At 40.9% G+C, this 17,457-nt stretch overlaps 1 protein-coding gene and 1 long non-coding RNA gene across 3 annotated transcripts in view; one reads left to right on the forward strand and one right to left on the reverse strand.

Moving 5' to 3' along the window:
- NRG3 (neuregulin 3) overlaps positions 1–17,457 on the reverse strand; it is a 620,711-nt gene that overhangs the window by 137,665 nt on the left and 465,589 nt on the right. The gene's annotated exons all lie outside the window — the stretch shown is intronic.
- Positions 3,862–12,217, forward strand: LOC308584660. The gene is made up of 4 exons (XR_014006969.1): positions 3,862–4,055; positions 9,702–9,819; positions 10,111–10,686; positions 11,725–12,217. It is a non-coding gene; the product is annotated as an uncharacterized lncRNA (long non-coding RNA).

Below are 17,457 nucleotides of genomic sequence, written 5' to 3' on the forward strand. Positions count from 1 at the left end.
GGATGCAAGAATGAGATTTTATTCTGTCTTTTAAAAAATATGAAATAAACAAAAAAAATCCTTGTCCGTGTTGGGAGCAGATCCTCCCCTTGGACCTGGGGAATTACAACTGAAGATTATGGGGTTACCATAATGAAGGTGATGGGATGGAAAACAAGGTTCCCCCCCAAAAATTGCAGCACTGTTGATTCCCACTCCTCTAAGAACATCAGCTCAAAATATTTCAGCTTTGGTACAGCACAGTAATCCATAGGAAATCAATCCAATATTATTCAGAGCCCAGTTGCTTTGTTAATCACGGTAATCTTACTCCGATAATAATTTTAAGCAAAAGAAAACATTTCAATAATTGTTTCTGTACTTAAGATAATAAGAGTCATCAGTTCATTTTCTTAGCAGAACATATGGCCATTTTGTGAACTAAATGCCTTGTTATCACTACACGAAAATGAGGCATTATGCCATATGAAGCTAAATTAAACATGCAATACAAATACAACATTGTGGGTTTTATTTAACTAAGCTTTATTCAGAGAAGACCCATTGAAGCTAATGGGTCTAGCTTAGCCACAATTGTCCATTTCAATGGGTTTACGCTGAATACAGCTTAGTTGACTACCATGCTGCATGCTTCACCATTATTCTATAGGCTTTTCAGCGGTGTGATATTCTTAATAAAGAATGCCTCACATCTCCATTTTCATCAGTCTTCATTGGGCTCTTTTGAGGGGCTGGGTCTGTGTACTTTGGGCCTCTTTGTTTTGTGTTTGTCTGTTTACTGACCTGAACTTCTCCATAGCTCACTGGATGTGAGGGCAATCTGGCTGCTACATCTGTCACCCCATTGATCGCCAGGGTTGATTCGGCTGATCTAGCTGGCTTGGCGGGTGTCCCCTTCCTCCCTCACTGCTCCATGTGCATCCCTCCCGAAGCTGCGCGCTTGGTGGAAGAGGACGACCATCCCAGATAGAAGGAGTGTACCGTTCTTCGGTCAAGGGTATATGATAGCTGCGCTCCCCCGCTAGAACCTCCAAACCAGCTCCATAGCTCACTATTTTGATTTCAAATCTGCCAGCAGTCAGCCATCAGAGCTTACAATTATTAGAAGGAAGTGGTGATGAAGATATCAAAGGAATTCTGAGGAAAGAATTTGAGGCTTGAGAAATTAAGCGTTGAAAGCGACAACTGAAGTGGTGCAGCTAAATTATTTTCTTCTAGGCTCACTGTGCAAAGCAGTTTTAGCTGAGTGTCTCCAAGGACTGATATGTTGGAGAACTGGAACCTTTATGGCCTGTATAAAGTGATTATGATCCTGGGCTACATAACTGGATTGGGTCGCCTCTCTGCCCTCCCCCCATTCTATACAGTGGCGAAGCATGAGCATTGTTCCAGAGTATTTCTCATTCTCATGTATATTATATCTATTTGAAAAAGGATTGGTTAATGAAGAAATTATATATCTTTCTACTCACGAGTGTTGAACTAATTGGCTGATGAAGAATTCAGCAAACAGTAGTTGTTATCCGGAAACACTGTTCAGCAGGGTTCAGAGTTGAACATCAGAATCGGACATTTGCTGATTATACAAAGCTTCACAGCTTGCTCTCCGCTGGGTAAAATCTGGCACCGTGATTCATTTAAGGACTTTCAGAGACTTTCAGAGACTTCAGTTTGTTAGTTTTGATGTTTTGAATTAGTTGATAAAGTTTTTCACATTGTAATTGTTTCTGGCCATCGTGTTGCATTTGATATTGCTGACTCCCCCCATTCTATACAGTGGCAAAGCTACCTGCTCCGGCACCGGGAACAACGTACAGCCGGGGGTGTAGATGGCGCACGTCCCAGGGGGCGTGATGCACTGCTCGTGGGGGGGGGTGCATCTCAGGGCTGCGCAGCAAGCAGTGCATGTCCCTGGGTGTGTGCAGCATGTGGCGCACATCCCAGGGGTGCACTCGGGGCGACCTGCCGCCCCCGCCCCCACCGTTGTCCGCCAGTGATTATATATGCTATAAAGACTTCCCAGTGTGGATTGATATATGTATACAGTATTAGAATTTATCATTACAACTTTAGTTTGTTCTATGTGAATTAGTATTCAATCAATTTTATAAGATTATTTCAATCTCGGTAAGTTTTCCATTTTTGGTTGAAAGTGTGTGATGAAAACAAAGCAAAAAGTCTGAGACTGTAGGCCATGAAATAACTTTAAGCTTTATACATCCAGACCAAAAGAGACACACCTGAAATGCAGGAATTCCTGTCCCTCTTCTTTGAGTGTCTTATTTTTGCAGTAAAGACGGCTTGGTGATACATCATTTCAATTAAACATTCTAAATGTCACTCACTCTTAGCTCCCCGCACTTTACCCACCTTTGAAGTCTCATTCATTCAGAATGTCTGACAAGGTTGTGCAGTGAAACATGGAAAGAATAGGAGACTGTGTGCCAGAAATGAATGAGAAGACGTTAACCCTTACACTGCCATCCAATTTCTAAAAAGCCTCATCTTTTTCCCCCTTTTAAAAAAATTGGTTTCACAGGCATTTTATTTGGGGTGGGGTGAGGGTTTGTATAGTGATGGTTAACTGTTCTATGAATGAGCAAGGGGCCAGACTACTTTAGACCATAGTCAACAAAACTGCCCATTGCCACACAGTTAGAAAGATGTAGCCCGCCCACCCCCTTTGAGAAATGTTGCTAATATTACTTATTGGCGAGGAGGAACAACAACACCAGAAGACTTAGCAACAAGCAGACCCAAACCCATATAAAACAAAGAGTTGTGGGGTGTGTGTGTCTAAAATAACAATTTCTTTAAAAAAACAACAACCAGAAGCCTTCCTTTTAGGAATTCTAGGTACTGAAATCCAGAAGGGAGCAGAAAAGACTGTTTATGTATGCAACCATGGCTGCGTAGATGTCATTGGCCCAAAGATGGAAAGAAGATAAAGTCCCTACCAGAGAAGAATGGCAGATCATGTTGATGGATTATGCTGAAATGGCTAAAATGACCGGAAGAATCAGAAATCAAGAAGACCAAAATTTTAATAAGAAATGGGGGAAATTTATAATTGATCTTAAAAACCATTGTAAACGGTTAAAATCGTTAGTAGGATTGAAATAACACTTGTAGTTTAATGGTGAATTTTGGACACAATTGAGAGGTAAAAGATTTGGATTATTATAAAAGATGCAGGAGGAGAGGATTAACAATAGGACCCACAAAGGGGGCGGGGAGGGAGCTTTCTCCATCCTGGGAAGGCAGGGAAAGTGAAGGACTGAGACTGTTCCACAAGCTGCGTGTGCTTACCTGACCTGTTGGATGTGTTGTGGAATGAGGCCTTCAGGATCTCCAGCCATCAGTTTTCAACCTGAGTAGCTGTGCAGTGTAGCTCAGGATCTAAATTAGACCATATCCCTCTATAGGACAGAATGATCAGGACCCTCTGCATGCTATCCATATACAAAAATCCAGATTGCAGCCTATTATCTGAAATTAAATATTATGCAAGTTGTGGAACAGATCACTATCACTGGTTTTTAAAGGCTGTAGAAAAGAAATTATATCATTCTGTGCTATGGCCTCAGTGGATTTTGGCCAGCACAATGAGCCTAGATATCAGTGTTTTCAAATACCGCTCTAATGTTTGAACACCAACACTGGACAGCTACTTGCCACAGCAACCCATCATTAATCTATCTAATTCCTAGCCATCTATATCAGTTAAACAAATGAAACCTCTACCCACAGCAGAGGTGATCCTCCTGGACACTGTCAGCAGCCCCAATGAGAACAAGAGATATGTCAGCTCTTCCATCACAAGTCCATTGTGAAGTCATGTGTGAGAGAAGTCACAGCCATGCTGAAGATAAAGCATTGTCTGCCTCTGTAGCTCTGCCTTATCTTTGTATAGAGGTCACGGTCTTGTGACTCCCAAGGGCAAATACAGTGAGACAGTAGGAAAGGGAGCGAAGATGAAACTCACAAGCTCAGAATGCCCAGTGATAAAAAGAAGTAGTATTGGGGCAAAGGGGAGAAACCTCCAATGGCTTCTGGTATGTTTTTGAGAACAACTCAAGGTGCTTATGCTCACATTTAAAGCTCAATATGGCTTAGCACCCAGGAAAATGAAGTTATACATTCTCAGTTCCACTTCTTGAAGTCATATTTGGAGTTGGTGACCAGAGAGAGCCATCTCAGTGGTGTTACCTTGCCTGTGGAATTCTCTCCTAGTGCCAACATGTGTGTGTTTTTGGCATCAGGCAAAGGGGTATTTAGTCTCTCGGACTCTTTTATTATTGAATTTTTTTACATACTGCTCTTCCATAAAGCTTCAGGATAAAATATAAATAATGTTAAATAAGTAAGAAAATAGAAAGCAGGATTTTCTTTGATCAGTCCTGAACCTAATGCCCGCCGCTTAGCTCTACAGAGCGATCCCAAGTTATAGTTATGGGTGAGGAGGAAGAGAATCAGCTATCATACCAAGCAGAGTACACGATGGCTCAACAGACAGACCTGCAGTGAACCCTTGTTCATGAGTCCAGAAAGATCTTTATTTAATAAGAGGTGACTGTCGGCTGTCATTTCATGAAGAGAAAACTGTCATGTGAATCAGACTTTAAAGAATGGGAAAGATGGCTGGAAACAGACAAAAGATTTTGAGAGAGTTGAAGGCAGTATGACAGATGCTCTGTTACCCTTAGGACATACAGGCTTTTTCTTAGCTCACTCTTATCTCTCATCAAATAAATTTTGAAACTGGCAAACCTTTGTTACCACTGGTGATAGTGGGATAAAGTTGTGTACAAAAGGCAATGATTTATGTCTCAATACAACCTTCAGTTATTTTGGGGAGGGGTGTTCTTCCTTCTCCTGACTTGGTGCACCTTATTTAGAGTTAATTCCTACAAACAATATTTCAAAACCTGTTGGAATATATTCTCGCCTTAAAACAACTTACAGCTCCATCGTTGAGAGCATACTCAAAGCATGTTTTGCTCAAGGTGATTTCATTTCCCCCAATTACCATGACGCTTTTGATTCTGTGTGGAGGAAGAACGGGGCATACTCATTCAGAGAAAAATTGCTTCCTACCATGTTGCTTACTCAAGTGGGAATTTCTATTACCCTGCGCAATGGGGAGGAGATCCTGTATTTTTAATATGTCTGTAAAATAAATTCAGATTGTTTCCTTAATAGAAATGTCAATCTCAATAGCCAAAAGATCTCTTCAAGAAGGTGGGGCGCTTTTTTGAAGTGTACATTGAACCACCAGCATTAAGATTGGTATCTTTGAGAGGAGAAACAGCTATTTTAGTGAAAGGATTAATATTTTCCTATTTGAAATATCCATCTGCTCCGCAAATGCAAGATACAGCATTTTAGCAGCAAGCATAGTTTATTTACTCCCTTCCATCTTTAAAGATATTCATCTTTTTATACGTGAGCTCCCCTCTCTATGCTATTTGATTCGGCTGTTGAAAATTATCCTGATTCACAGTGAATTTTGTACCATAGAGTTCCATAGGGACTTATTTCCTATGGGCCTGATTGGAGCCTGTTCTGGACAGACACAGTGAAAAGGCCAAATCCAAATTGCTTTATTGCTTAGCAAAAGACCATCCTCAGTCATAAAGCGGTACAATGGAAATCGTGATATCACTCAAAATAAGAATAACATAATCCATTGCAATAGCAGAAAAGGAGAAAGTAGGCTAGCATCAGACCCAGCTGAGAATAAGCCCAACCCTGTAAACTCTTAGATTTGGTTGAGTAGCTATTTAGTTAATAAAGTGTTTTTTTTTTTTCTTAATTGGTCTATTGCCTTCAGAAAACACAGTTTGATTACCTCCTGGCTGATTTAAAGCTTAAGAGTAATCAAGGTTTTGAGGCTACATAATCAAAGGCTTGGTATCAAAAGGCACTAGAAACTGAGTCACTGATTAGCAGTAGATTCAAGCTGGACCAAAAGTTGCTCAAACAAAACATCACTGTCTTATTTAATTAATTTCTATATGATAGTGGTGGTCACTAGTTAAGCCTGCTTTTTAAAAAGGATTAGATAAATCTCTGGAGAACGTAGGTCTATTAATAAACCATTAGCTATGACACATGAGGCCTGCAACAAAACATTGCAGTGGATCCCATCTCCTAACACCAGTGTTTGTGTTTAACTGAGCTGGAATCACTGCCAGATTTGAAGCCACGGGGCAGGTGCCTTAAATATGAGGAGGTCGAGGGCTGCTTCACTGTCACCCCCCACCACTCCTCCTTCCTCATTCCCTTGCTAAATTTGAACTTTTGTTGCTGCTGTAGCTGTTGATATGACATTAGCATGGACACTCTTCCCTGCAGTCTGAGGAATGGAGGAGTCCCCATCTTAGAACAGGGAATTCTGGGTGAGGTGGCCCAGGAGAGTGATGGTGCCACTGCTGTTCTTGCCTCAGTGCAACATCAGTAGTGGAGGGGCTCTCTGCAACCACATCACCCATAATGCCTCACTCTAAGGGAGTGTTTGGCTAGCAATCATCACCTGGCTCTACTCTTGGGGGGGGGGGCAATAGCGAAATGGAATACTCATCCTTGCAACAGTCCCATTTTCTGATATATGTCCTTGGTAAATAACTGCCCCCACATCCAATCCTTATTATTATGGCTGTTTGTGCCATGACAGTTCATGGTCTGGTGACACTATCTTCTCCCACAGTGGTTCTCAAACTTTTACTCTGGGCCACACTTTCAGAATAGAAATTTGCTCGCGGCGCGCTGAATTTTTGTTAATTAGAAATACCGTACATTGGAAAACAAAAATATCTCAGCTAGGATCGTCGTTAGTATCATTTGATGTTCTTGCTCTCATTTTGAAAATAAATCTATCCATATTCTTTAAAGACAGAGATAGAGATTATATAGATAGATAGATATACATGGAAATGTTTAAATGTTTCTTTGATTGTCCTCGAATCTTCCTGCCTCTCTTGCCATCCTCTCCTGCCACACCAGCGAGGCACACCACATCCTTTGAGAACCATTGTCCTACTGGCTGAGATTTCTTCTTCTTCTTCTTTGGCGATCACTCATAGCCGAGTAAGATTGTTAAAACCATGTTTATGGAAGACAATGTGTCTGTAAGTGACTGTGGAGGCCAATTCTGGAGCCACACGTTCTTCCACAGTGGGGACATTGGTTTCCGGGCGGGAGTTGATCACGGTGTGGATTTGCCAAGCATGCCTTACTCTTAGTTGGGATTTACTGCACAAGCAGTAAATGGTGCTTTGCTTTAAGTGCACTTCTGTATTTCAGGCAGTGGTAACTGCTAATGTACACAACAGACAATGGAGGAAAGGCAGCAGAAGCCTTGGCTTCCTGCTCTTGATGTTGGTGATTTTATAAGAACACCTTGCAATGGTGTTACAGTTGGAGGGACAGTGTCAGACAAGTGCTCACTCAGTATCAACTGAGCCCATCAGCCAGGTTAGAACAGCTGTCCAGTTAACCTCAGTTAGGCTCAACATTTTACTGCTCAAAATTTCAGCTTAGCCCCAGTGTCAAAGACCAAGGCAGGACCTCGAATTGTGAAATGTTGTAGGTTTGGCTGACTTTCCATTGAGCAGAGTTTCTATATCCTCCCTTCATTTTTATTGTGGAACTTTAAAGGTATTCCCCAATCCCTGCAGGATAACAGCTAATTATTTCAATAAAGAATCACATTTCATTATAATGCTGCTTTCTGCAAGATTCAGATAATCCTCAAAAGCCAAGGCAGTGCAAATATAGAAGGATTGTGTAAATTCAAGGAAAAATACATACCAGAATCCCATGATGTACCGAGTCCACAATTTCTCTAATGAACCCCAAGTTTATTTCAGTGAACTTGAATCTATGCCTGACCAGAGTCCCCATGTGAAAGAAGTGGCATAACCATACAAATTGCCTTAATAAGCATTGTTAAAGCAGCAAAAAGGTTCAATGTGAAGGATGAAGATAAGAGATGTTCACTCAGATTTAAATAAGAGCTGGGCTCTGAGTCAGTGAGCCTCAGAGTTCCTTTCATGCAGCTGAATGCAAGTTTTGATAACGAAATATTAGTCATTTGGGGAGACACTATTCTCTGTTGTTTGGCCCATGTTGCCATTTATATGAGACACCTGAACATTTCTTAGGCATGTCCAAAGTCCGTTTTGGCAGCCTAATCCAGCCTGCTGGTCGGTTTCATCTGGCCCCTGTGGCAGATTTCCTGGGGTAAAATCCTAAAAAAAAGGTCAACAACTTTGGTGGGCCCTCACGGCCCTTCACTTCATCAAATCTGGCCCTCTTTGGAAAAAAGTTTGGACACCACTGCCTGAAATGAATGGGGAACATTCAAAACTGAAAACACAAATTCAAAATGGTGTGTGTGGGAAAACTTTATGCTCTGCAAACTGAACTCCACATTATAAAACTTAAAAAAAATATCCTGGGAAATAAACATTCAGGAAGGTGTTATTACAGTATGCAGCCAATCACATTATGATGATCTAAGCCAGCCTTTCTCAACCTGTGGGTCTCCAGATGTTGTTGAACTACAACTCCCATCACCCCTAGCTAGCAAGGTCAGAGCTCAGGGATGATGGGAGTTGTAGTCCAACAACATCTGGGGACCCACAGGTTGAGAACCACTGATCTAAGTAGATGTGCAGTCAGTTGAGAAAGTATGGGCATTCTAAATGAAATATAAAGCATGAACTTACCCAAAGTGATTGTCCTATTGATTTGAATGCAGACTTTTTCCATATTGCCCTAATTCTGTCTGCACTGGTTGCATTGGGCCCAATTTAAGGTGCTACTGTTAGTGTGTAAAGCCCTAAATAACTTAGGATTTGGGTATTTTATGGTAAAGTTCAACCCTGAGCTCAGGTGAGGGGGCTTCATATGCAGGCCTGCTGGTGAAAACCATGGTAACATGGTTGCTCACCATGTTAGGATACTCTGAATCTCCTCCTAGAGGCATGTCCAGCCACAATGATGTTGACTTTCTGTCACATAGTGAAGACTTCCCCCCAATATTTTTTTTTTTGGGGGGGAGACTGATTAGTCTACTGTAGCCTTTAGATTTCCCTATTTTATTGCATTCATTAGATTATAGTAAATTACACCAATAATCTTAATAGCATTGGGGTTTTAATGTATGTATTGTTTTATTATGACTGGATGCCACTTTTGGACCTTTTATTAAAAAGCACTGAAAAGTAAAATATTTTATCCAATGCTGAATGTGTGGAGTTTCATGGACCGACCCCCCCTGCCAGATCTGCTCTGAAGTGTCCTCCTCTAGAGCAGATTTTGAGGCTGGAGAGAGGAGACAAGGGGGAAATTCTGTTCTTAATGCCGAATGATGGCACAATAAATCAATCAATAGAAAAGTAGTCTGAATTATTATTATTATTATTATTATTATTATTATTATTATTATTATTATTATTCAAAACCTATTAAAATCCTTACAGGTATCTCAGGAAAGCATTATGGGACAAAGCAATTCCTTACAACCTTTCAAATGGCTACGCTGAATATTTAGTACAGAATACAACTAGTACCCCCTAGTAGCTGGTATTCTGGCGCAATATATCAATGGTTTTTTTCATTGACCTTGACTCCTGTTTCTGTGGCCACTTTGCTGAGAGTTGACTGTAAGTGCTCACTGTTTCATTCAATTACAGCTTTAAATTGGTGATTAGCCAATTAATCCTCACAGAACCCGGAGGGATTCAAGTGTTATTGAAATCTGCAAAGTGTTTTTGAAGATATCAAAGAAAATTCAAGTGCAGCATCCTCAACGTGAGTAAGACCATTACAATAATGAACTTATTTGAAGGGCAATCCACAATAACAGCTGCCGAGAAACGAAGCCCTTTTACATAAAGAAACACACATTGTGTTGGCTTCATGGAATCCTATGTCAGCTTTAAATATAGAATGTGCAAACCAGGTCATACATTTTTGCAAAACAGAGCATATATTTATGCAGCAGTTCAGAAGTAGTCAGAAAAACATTATTTTAATATGATAGCCTTAACTCTAGACACTTCAATCCAGTAACTGTTTTGTTCAATATTTTTGGTGTTTCAGAAGCCAACAAAAAAGATGGGTGACTATTACAACCAACTTTAAATTTTAAAGAAAAGAGGAAATCCATCGGATCATATTTTTAAGTCAAGTGGGTAGGACTTGTCCCTTTTACATATGTATATACTTGAATGAGCACTTTAGGTGTTGGTTTATTGCTGTTTATATATTTGAGTATTTTGAATGTAGAGTTTGGTTTTGGGGATAAATTTATTTTGGTATGTACTTCCATTCATGGAGTGATGGGGTCTGTTGGGACATGTTTCTACACCAAGACAGAAGTGTGTGGGATTCTTATCCAAGAGACACTGTTTGCAGATGAAGCATTGCCAATAGCATACTCCGAGGAATCTCTACAGCGACACATCAATCTTTGCCCAAGCTTGAATGGAGTTTGGCCTCACCACCAGTCTCACAAAGACCAGCATCCTGTGTCTAGACATCATCGGCACTCCATGCGTCAGCACTGATGAGCACATGTTTGAAGTAATAGACAACTTTGTCTTCCTCTCCATCAGTGCTGAGCTGGACTAGCTTCTTGGCAAGGCAACTACAACAATGGCTTGCCTCTCCAAACGGGTATGGAATAATGTGATGCTAATGCTCAATACCAAGATGAAGGTCTACCAGGCTTGTGTGTTGAGCATGCTGCTTTGTGGAAGTGAGTCGTGGGCAACTTAAACACTCCAGGAGTGACATCTCAATGTCTTACATATGTGCTGTGTGTGGAAGATTTTGGGCGTCACATGGCAGGACAGAGTCTCAAACAAAGATGTGCTCTCCCAAGTTCACATTCCCAGCATGCTTTCACTTCTGTCTCAGGGACATCTACACTGGCTTGGTCATATACATGGAATGGAAGGTGGCAGGGTCCCCAAGGACATGCTCTATGGCAGGCATAGGCAAACTCGGCCCTCCAGATGTTTTGGGACTACAGCACCCATCATCCCTGACCACTGGTCCTGTTAGCTAGGGTTGTAGTCCAAAAACATCTGGAGAGCCAAGTTTGCCTATGCCTGCTTTATGGGGAGCTGGTTTCAGGCACTAAGCCTATTGGCAGACTAAATCTGCATTACAAATGTGCCTGCAAACATGACATGAAGGCTGGCAGCATTAACCTGCCATTTGGGAATCCCAGTAGATGACTGTGGTGCTTGGAGACAGACACACATTATTTGACTGGAGAACTGCACTGCAAAATTCAAAGAAGAGCAAATCTGAAGGATGGCTGTGTTTCAAAACGTGCAAGTTAATTAGATTCACCTTTAAATGTGAACAATATCTAATTTCTTCCCCATCCCGTGGTGAGGTGCAGGTTTCTGTGTTTTCTTCTACCATGTGCTAAACTTTTAATGTGATCCAAAGCATGTGCATTCCAAGTAGGCCCTGACTATACAAGCAAAAAAATAAAAATAAAAGTTGGATGGTACTCATTCATAAAGTCTAATCACACAGTAATTTAGTAGTGGTGATTGCTTCAGATTGCACATTAATGGTGGTTAGATCAATGCTTCCAAGGACCAGTGTTGAACTTTCTCTTTGCTAGCTTGGTGTGAGAGATATCCAGAATGCCTTTGTGAAATCTCATTGTTATTATCTCTTTTTTGCTTTTCTCAGAATAATCCGGATGCTTCCTTCCAAAGAGGAAAGCCAAATTTACATTGAACTTGCTTTCTACGTAGAAAGTCCCCCCCCCCAGTCCCCGAGTCACAACAGAACATCCACTGCTGATCAAAGTTTCATCTACTATGTCCAAACTATCGTCAGTATTGCTGGAAGGTCTGGGTTGAACTTTCCTATTTCATTGGAATGTGTAACAATGTGGGTGGTGGTGAAACATCATTGCCAATTACCACCGGGATATTCTGTATGCTAGACACAGATAACTCCCAAAGTTATACTTTGAGCCTAATGACCTTGGATTCCTGCAAAAAGGCATTTGTAAGAAATGGTATAAAGTGGTGATGATGCATACAGCTTGTAATTGGAAGTCTCCAAAGCAACCATACAGATAGCAGGGGTTAATAAAGTTTGGGACACTCTGCTTTATGTGCAAACTTAAGCAAACAATGAAATCTAATTGTTTTACAAAATAAATATGGCACCAAGATTCTCTGTTTTCCTGTGTGGAAGGCCTTTAAGATGCTGATCAAATTCCAGTCAGTTACAGATGCCTGTATTTTTTTTCTGACTAGGATGTATATATGATATATAATTTACATATACTATAGTTAGGGAGCTAGTTGTCCCAGAACTATCTCACCCGGGATACAGTCTGTTTGCACTACTGCCTTCTGGCAGGAGGTATAGAAACATCAAGTCAAGGACAAATAGACTGAAAAACAGTTTCTATCCAAGAGCTGTGGCCTTTTTGAATGCTGTAACTCGATAGTGAGATCTGGGAGTTTTTGGGGGTGGGTGTGGGTGTGGTTGGAAGGTGGTTTGTTTGGTTGGTGTTGTTGTTTTGCTTTTGTTGTTTTTAAGGGATGGCATCCAATTTCATTGCACTTGTGCAATGTTGCACTAGTGTAATGACAATAAAGAATCTATCTATCTATCTATCTATCTATCTATCTATCTATCTATCTAGAAGCATAAAGCATAATATATTAAAGACTGCAAAAGGCAGCTTTCTTTATTCCTTAGGTGAGCTTTTTGTACTGGTGTGTGATATATATGTGTTTTTCTTGCTTATATTTTGAATTATGTTTCAAAATAAAAAATGTATGGGGGAGGCAGGGGAAGAGAAGACACCAAGGGCACACACAATTTGACTAAAACCCTGCCATTTTCAATTTATTATTATTAATTTGAGGGTCCCAGTTAAGGGATGGGACATTTTTGTGCTTCCTTCAAAATTCCTCAGATTCCTTGACTATGCCAGAGCCTGCAAATCCACCTCTTTCACTTTAGGTTAAACTAGACTGAATAGTGGGTCATATTTTCATACCCTCAATGCTCAAGTGACTGTGTCACCCTAAGTTACTTCACTGTTGTGAGGGGAAATTGTCTGAAAACAATGAAATAGAGAATGTGCTTTTCACGTTGTCTTTATTTGTTCAGAGCCACTCATATAATAGTTCTTTACAGCAGAAACGGTTAGAAGTTCATCACACTGTTTAACTGGGGTGGTTCGTATGTTGGCAAAACTAGTAATTTTCTGGGGCATGACTCCTCACAGCCTCACTATATTCACAAAACAGCACGAGCTACTTTGTTCAGCTGGGGCTTGCAGGAGAGGCTCTTTAAGGCAGGTCCATCAAGTTGGCTCAGAATCAAATCAGATCCAACAAAGCAAAGCACATCAGGACCTGGATAGCTCCGAGTGAGCTTTACTGGCTTAGCTGTAGGAGATGTTGTCTCAGCAAAGGACCAGAGTCATCTGAAGTATCAAGAAGGCTATCAGGACCCCTCTTCCAGTAGTTGAGCTGTATGCAATCCCTAAACGGCCTGCACCTGACTCCAGCATGGCTGTGGATCAGGAGATGCTACAGGGGAGTCATCCCCAGAGTATGAGGGAGAACCATGTTTTCTGGCTTGGATAATGTAGGAGGAGTGCTGAGGCCCTCCAGAGTATAAACTGTGTCTCAACCTGTAACTCAACCTGAGTCCTCATTGGATGGTGCCGGAACCATGGTGCAGGGGAAATGATGGAAACCCACCCCCATTTCTGTGATTATTCTACCCATTTTTAAATGCAAGGTTCCACATATATGCATATGTGCCTCATTCATTTTCCGCTTCTTACATGAGGTGGCACATATGCCATTGTGAGTAAACCAGTTGTGTGTGTGTGTGTGTGTGTGTGTGTGTGTGTGTTGGGGGGATGTGTTTTAAAATGTAATCAGGCCAACTTGATAGTAGGGTGCCAACCATTTAGCCTTTGCCATTTAAGAAGCATTTAAAAGGAAAGTGGTGCTGAGTCCATGGAGCTGGAAATTAGAATAACTAGGCTGGTTGCTAGGATCAGGCCCAGAATGGCAAGTTGTAGGATTCAGAGTGCAAGTTGGCAAAATGCAGGGGAAATTGGGGGAGGGGGGAAAGAGGACAGTCAAGCTCTCTATTCTCTATTATCATCTAGTTCCATGATAACAAAGGAACATTCCATGTTGCTTCCCAAGTGTCAGAACTCTGAGACATGAACCGAGTTCCTTATGGATATATACTGTCACAATGCCAAATGAGTTGCCATGAATTGCGTGTGCTCAAGCCCAAAGGCTATACAACGCAACCAGCAGATAGGACCACCAATTTCATGTCCCTGATTTAACTGAACATTTTACAGGGTTTGTCCTTACAAATAAAAGATAATTGCTCCCATTCTGAATCATCTGCCCAAGACTACCCAGGGAATCCATAAACTGGTTGTATTTTGAACCCAGGTCTCCTTTGTAGAAGTCCAATTATCTGTCCACTGAATGACTTTGACTTTTAAAGCAATTGCTAAAGGTGGGGGAGACATGCTTCATTTACAAGCTATCTTTCTGACTTCCAATAATACCCCATATTGATCACCACAGGTAATTTCAACCCTTTCTGTAATGAAAGGTCAGTTCTCTGTACTTTGAGACTGGGAATGCTATCGTAGTAATACTGGTGCATTATTTTATAAATAGTCAACTCATTACTGTTTCAATTGAGAAATGCTAACACTTCAAACTTTCCAGCACCAATCTTGCTCAATCTAGACGCTAAATAAAACAAATCTGGAAAGTATCCCAGGATGGGCCTTGCCAGAACCATTGTTCGTAGGCCCCAGCTGCAACATTGCCTGCTGAAACTTTAGATTTTCTTTGCTCTGCTCCTCTGAACTTTACCAAGGTTAAGGCAAATTGGATTGGTTTTGCCTGCTAACAGCAACTAGGCCTGTGAATGAGCACCAATTTCTCTGGAGAACAGAATCAATGTGGACCATAGTGCTGGAGAATGAAATTTGAACCCACTATAGCATATGTACCTGGTAGAGCAAAGTTTTGTTTAGCCTACCCACTAGGGTAGAGTGGTTATGTAAGCTTTCAGAATATTTAGAATTAGCCAAATTGACAGATATAATAAGACAAAAACCAAAAAGTGAAGTGAAAAAGGAATGGGAGTGTCTAAATGAATACCTTAAAAGCCAAGGTTCAAGGACAGAAATCTGCCTGAGTCTAGAATAACCTTGTGAAGTGAAAGGATAAGAAAGAGGGATTTATATCTGGATGCTAGGATAGAGATGATAAGGAAAACACAATGAGAGGTAAAGGAGGTGCTGTGGGATTGGTGGAAGTCAATGTTTGTTTTCTTTTTAATGTTTAGATTTTTAACTTGTAAGATATGGATTTTTTGTTTTGTTTTTTTGAACGTTGGTTTTTGTGTTTTGTGTATTGTTATTTTTCAATATTTTTCGTGTTGTTGTGTGGAAAATACTAATAAAATTTACAATTAAAAATTATTATTATTATTTTAAAAGGAAGAGCCTCTTCTTGGTTAACAGGTAAGGTCCTTTAGGAAGAATGCCACCAAGGAGGAAGGGCTTAATCTCTGCTCCCAGACTGAGTTCAGAGCCAGAAAGAAAGCTCATAAGCCTCCACAAGTACAAACTACATATAAAAACACAAGACACAACATTCACTGGTATAAGCTCATTATGAGAGTTCGGCTTGTGTCTTTTCTGTTCTTTAGTGTCTTTCCTGTTCTTTTTATTTCAGCTCATCTCTCTGTGTTAATTTTGAATTGATTCTGACAGTCTAGTAAAATTCTCATGAGGTGATGAAACAGCACACCAGTGTCCACATTAAATGACTTGTGAGCTTGGATAGCTCCGTTGGTGAGAACATGTTGTTGATAATGCCAATGTTGCAGGTTCAATCCACCATACGGAACAGCTGCATATTCCTGCATTGCAGGGGGTTGGACTCTATTATTCTATGTAGATGATAATGATAATAATAATAATAATAATAATAATAATAATAATAATAATAATAATAATAATAATTTATTTATACCCCCCCCCCAATCTGGCTGAGTTTCCCCAGCCATTCTGGGTGGCTCCCAATCGAGTGTTAAAAACAATACAACATTAAATATTAAAAACCTCCCTAAACAGGGCTGCCTTCAGATGTCTTTTAAAGATAATATAGCTGCTTATTTCCTTCACATCTGATGGGAGGGTGTTCCACAGGGCGGACGCCACTACAGAGAAGGCCCTCTGTCTGGTTCCCTGTAACCTCACCTCTCGCAATGAGGGAACCACCAAAAGGCCCTCAGCGCTGGATCTCAGTGTCCGGGCTGAACGATGGGGGTGGAGTCGCTCCTTCAGGTATACATGACCGAGGCCATTTAGGGCTTTAAAGGTCAGCACCAACACTTTGAATTGTGCTCGGAAACGTACTGGGAGCCAATGCAGATCTCTCAGGATCGGTGTTATGTGGTCCTGGCGGCTACTCCCAGTCACCAGTCTAGCTGCCGCATTCTGGATTAATTGCAGTTTCCGGGTCAACTTCAAAGGTAACCCCACGTAGAGTGCATTGCAGTAGTCCAAGCAGGAAATAACTAGAGCATCTAGAGATAACTACATAGATATACTCTATGTAGATATTATGTACCCACCAAAATTTTACATATGTTGTAAGTACCTCAAGCATCAGTACGCAAGCTCATTTGATTTTTTTACCTGCTGTCAAGTTGACTTTGCTGAACCATGTAATCCTGTGTGTCCTTGTTAAAAAAAAAGTGTGAATGACCAAAGAGGGTGGGAGTGGAGGAGGAGAGCACAAGAGTGTGGAAGCCTTTGAAAACTGCCCATGTTCTCAGTGACGCTGCATAGAAATGATGTTCCTAGGTTCACTGCATGATGTTTCTTAGTTGCCAATATAATGCTTGTGTGTCAAACATCCATTTTTAAGGGTGTGTTTGATGGGAGAGAGACAACATTAAAGCACCCATGAAGAGCCAGCTCCTTCAATTTTTTAAACTTGGAACTTGAATACTGGGGGGGGGGGGGCAACTATGAGCACAGCAGTTAAGATAGATGTGGCATATCTTTTGAAAACTCTCTTCAACTTAATTGCCTATATATAGAGTGCTTTCATGGTTATCCCCAAATGCCATCTCCAGGTGACCTCTCCTGCTTATATTCATTTCCTTGGGCATCAAGAATTATGACTGCTGAAATGCTGAACTTCCCTGCTTTGAGGCCAGTAAATGTGATCTGACAAGTTACTGGAACAATTTCACCTTCCTATCAATGCAGAAGTGGAGAAAAGCGTATTAAGAAGAGCAGGTCAACAGTAAGGCACCATGGTAAAGGTGCGTGTATGCTCAGAAACAGTCTGGCTACGAATAGAAAACAGGCCAGTTTAAAAAACT

The sequence above is a fragment of the Podarcis bocagei genome, assembly GCF_964188305.1.
Source record: "Podarcis bocagei genome assembly, chromosome: 4".
Classification (NCBI taxonomy): Eukaryota; Metazoa; Chordata; class Lepidosauria; order Squamata; family Lacertidae; genus Podarcis; species Podarcis bocagei.